This window comes from Cavia porcellus, unplaced genomic scaffold (assembly GCF_034190915.1).
Source record: "Cavia porcellus strain 051 isolate PalLab524CR breed Dunkin Hartley unplaced genomic scaffold, mCavPor4.1 scaffold_18, whole genome shotgun sequence".
Lineage (NCBI taxonomy): Eukaryota > Metazoa > Chordata > Mammalia > Rodentia > Caviidae > Cavia > Cavia porcellus.
This window is the reverse complement of record NW_026947501.1, coordinates 34,896,900-34,901,144: the sequence shown is the minus strand read 5'-3', so window position 1 is coordinate 34,901,144 and position 4,245 is coordinate 34,896,900. Positions and strand designations below refer to the sequence as shown.

General features: G+C 36.6%; 1 pseudogene; it reads left to right on the top strand.

Moving 5' to 3' along the window:
• Window positions 1-305: 305 nt before the first annotated feature.
• LOC100730630 (phosphatidylinositol transfer protein alpha isoform-like) lies at window positions 306-1,504 on the top strand (annotated as a pseudogene).
• Window positions 1,505-4,245: the final 2,741 nt, after the last annotated feature.

The window sequence follows — 4,245 nt, the reverse complement described above, 5'->3', positions numbered from 1 at the left end:
CGGTCACTGCAGAAGAAAACAAAGCATCATGGAATCATCAGATTCTCATAAAATAGCTCTTTAACTTCAAGTAATCCTTGAAGGTCACTTTCCTGAACTACCAAAACCTCAGCATCTGTAGTTTACACCCACTGCCAATTTTAGAACGCAAGTTATGTCTTAATTCTTCAGAGAATTACAACACTGAGCAGTCGGCGCTGCTGCCACAGCGAGAGCAGCAGGGACAGAGCAGACCACGAGGAAGGTGCACAGGCAGCCCGGCTGGGCCAGGGGAAGAGCGGCCGCCAGGAAGCGGGCCAGAGGCCGGGCAAGCAGTGGGCAGCCGCGGAGACGCAGAGCGACATGGTGCTGCTCAAGGAGTATCGAGTCATCCTGCCTGTGTCTGTAGATGAGTATCAACTAGGGCAGCTGTATTCTGTGGCTGAGGCCAGTAAAAATGAAACTGGTGGTGGTGAAGGTGTGGAGGTCTTGGTGAAGGATGGAGAGAAGGGCCAGTACACACACAAGATCTACCACTTGCAGAACAAAGTACCCACATTTGTCTGAATGCTGGCCCCAGAGGGAGCCCTAAATATACCCGAGAAGGCATGGAATGCCTACCCTTACTGCAGAACGGTTATTACAAATGAGTACATGAAGGAAGACTTTCTGATTAAAATTGAGACCTGGCACAAACCGGATCTTGGCACCCAGGAGAATGTGCATAAGCTGGAGCCTGAGACATGGAAACATGTGGAAGCCATATATACAGACATTGCAGATCAAAGCCAAGTACTTAGCAAGGATTGCAAGGCAGAAGAAGACCCAGCAAAATTTAAATCTGTCAAAATAGGCCGAGGACCTTTGGGGACAAATTGGAAGCAAGAACTTGTAAATCAGAAAGTCTGCCCATATATGTGTGCGTACAAACTGGTTAGTGTCAAGTTCAAGTGGTGGGGCCTGCAGAGTAAAGTGGAGAACTTTATACACAAGCAAGAGAGGCGTCTGTTTACAAATTTCCACAGGCAGCTGTTCTGTTGGCTGGACAAGTGGGTTGATCTGACTATGGACGGCATTCGAAGGATGGAAGAAGAGACGAAGAGACAGCTGGATGAGATGAGACAAAAAGACCCAGTGAAAGGAATGACAGCAGATGACTAAAGCCACCCCTCCCCTTTCTGCACTTTTTGCAAGACAGTGGTCAACAGGAAGGCCCAGCATCTCCACCCTCCTGAATGACAGGTCATCTTCCCACGCAGCCTTTCTGTGCGCATTCTTCAGGCAACTTCTGATCACTTACTGTAGCTAATTCTAGATACCCTTTAATATCGTGAACAAATAGACTGTCCGGTATTACAGAGCCCATGTGTGCAAGAGCCTGCTCCTCTGAAATATATGGCGAGTAGGCTGCTGTATTTACAGCTCCTCCCTCTCTCTCCATTGTGTTCTGACCCATTTCTGTGTGCCTCCCCCATTTCCAAGTGACATTTTTAGTCTTTCAAAATAGTTGCCTTTTGTGATGTGATTTAAGTTCCTTTGTTTTCAACTTTGAGATAAACTAATATTTTTGCTCTCTGGGCAAAAAAAAAAAAAAAAAAAAAAAGAATTACAACATTAATCAGACATAATTTGATTCTCAGTCCTAGTTTTTTCTGAGATCTGTTTTTATTTCTGTTGAGTTCTCCTGTATTTTCAATGCTTGTTCTGATTTAAATCATATAAGTTTAGCTCCCTCATTCAGTTTTGTCACTTGTGTCCATGATTTCTGAATGCCAGTATCAGTCAATTGCTTACTTAAAAGTCTGTCAAATTATTTTACTTAACTTTTCCTGCATTGTTACTTTACCAATTGCAATGGCATTAATTCTAACCATTAATAATAGCTCTGACATATTTTCACATATTTTTCTTTAGACAAGTAAAGCATTCAGAGTTGTATAGTAGTAGAATATCTTTGAAATAAAATCTGCTACAATTGACTATCACATCATATAGACATTCAAGCTAGAGTTCAGTATGGAATTTACTATCATCTACTTCCATGTGAAAAGAAAAATACAAAAAAGTAATATTGCAAAGGTAGTAATGAGGAGTTGCTTCTATTCTATTTAAGTCTTTCTGTGCAAGCAGATTACACAAAACAGAATCTGGACATATGTAACTGGAACTCCAAATAGATGCTTACTAATGGAATCTGTGTCTAGGATCCTGTTAAAGGATTATTGGTGATCTGTTTAAATTGTTATACAGGTAGCTTTAATTTCTGTGAGAAATGCACAGGTACTGCATTGCTTTTGTTCAAAGGTTAGTGTTATTCTGAGAAGTGTGAGTAATAATATAAATTCATTAACACAGTATTTATAGTATTATATTACAACAAAAATTCAGATTTAAATTATGGGATATATAGAGACCCAAGGAGGCTGAAAAATATGCTAACTTACACCACTCTATATCTTAAGTATAATTTCACTCATAAAAAATTTGGAGAAAAATATCAAATTTATTTATTTTACATATAACATATCTCAAGGATAAAACATTACTTTTATTTTCAGTGATAATAAAAGGATAATAATACATAAATTTGAAAGCTAAATTCAATGTATCATTAAAATTTAACAGATGGAGGCATATTAATCAAAATTATAAAGCAAAGTAAACTAGAGCCAAACATATCGTAGCAGTAGTTTATTTTAAAAATAAATTACAATAAGAGTGACATGCACATATACACAAACACGTAGCATCTAAGTAAAGCAAAACCTCGGTGATATTAAACTGAAAAGGTTGTGAAAAACATATATGGCAAAAGAAAATAAAATACACGTGTTTTGCCAATTTGTGTTACAAAGAGTCAAAATCTACAGAGAAAGGGTCAAACTCAAGAGCCATTGTAAATATCATAAAGATATATAATTAAATGAAACAATGTTAACTAATTATGCTATTGGCAATAGTATGTACGATAGAACTAAGTTAATGATTTTACAAATAAATGGAATTAATCTATTCAGCAAAAATTACTGCAGGTTTTTAAAAATTTTCCAGTAAACAGAAAGTGTAAAACACAGAGAAGTTTTGAGAAATAATTTGGTTCAAACACCTAAGAAATGACAGAGCTAGTAATATATGTAATTAGGCTTGTAACACTTGAAAATGCTAACATCAGTTAATATCCTGTATTTTATTAACCCCAGAGAAAAGTAGACAGAAATACAATTTTAATGAGAAATTTTTATTATTCCACTTTTTCATAGATTGCACGGTAAACAGAACCAACCGACCAACCCCCCCCAAAAAAAATGCAATGACCATAGAGAATACAAATATAATACTATGATAGACCTATAGACTGCCTCATCTTCCTTTGAAGTATAGTATGACTGTAATTAATGGTGCCACATTCTCCTGGAGTGATAGGGAGATAAGGTTGATGGTCTCATATATCTGTTCTAAATATAATAGATTATTAAGTTCTCATAGTGTTTGCTTTTAGTTATCATTTTCCTAAATTTTAATCTTAATTGTTTGAACATTCATTTTGTATAAGTGACTCATCCTCAATTAAATAAACTTTGGGTTTAGTGTCTGAAGGAATATAAATTGCCAATTTAAGAAAGTGATTAGAATTATAATGAGTGCAACAAGGTATGCAATTATGCTTTTCCCTTGTTTGTGCATATTTCTAACAAGCAGGCCTTGTTCTCTGAATAGTATTTCTCTGAATCTATTATAAGGTGTGTGTCTGATTATCAAGGTGGTATATAGAACAGTTAAAAACGCTTCCTTTGATGCTGCGTCCGCCCCTTTTTTCTCAGATGCTTCCCTCTCCTGCATTTACACCTACTGCTTTTTGACAAATGCCTCACTGCCTCATTGAAATTTCTCATTCTGACATCACACTGTCCTTCGGTTTTCCTGGGATTCTTATCAAATGCTCTATTAATTTGAGATGCTCATTTCTCATGGAATTTATTATGCTGCACTATGTTTTTTCCACATTTGAAACTCCATTGTGAGCTAATATCTTAAAATCTACTGATATTTTTTAAAGCACCAATGGTATCTATTTTAATATTCAATTCTTAATCTTCTGGTATTATTTTATTTCTGGTTTAGAAACATTTTGGGGAGCTGATGACTTTTGTATTTATATATGCAAGTCAGAACCTGCCAGTTTGAGGTCAGCAAATCCTGACACATAGCTGTATGAAAGCATAAGAGACAGAGAATATCTTTGTTGGGGTCCCCGGACAGAAGTGA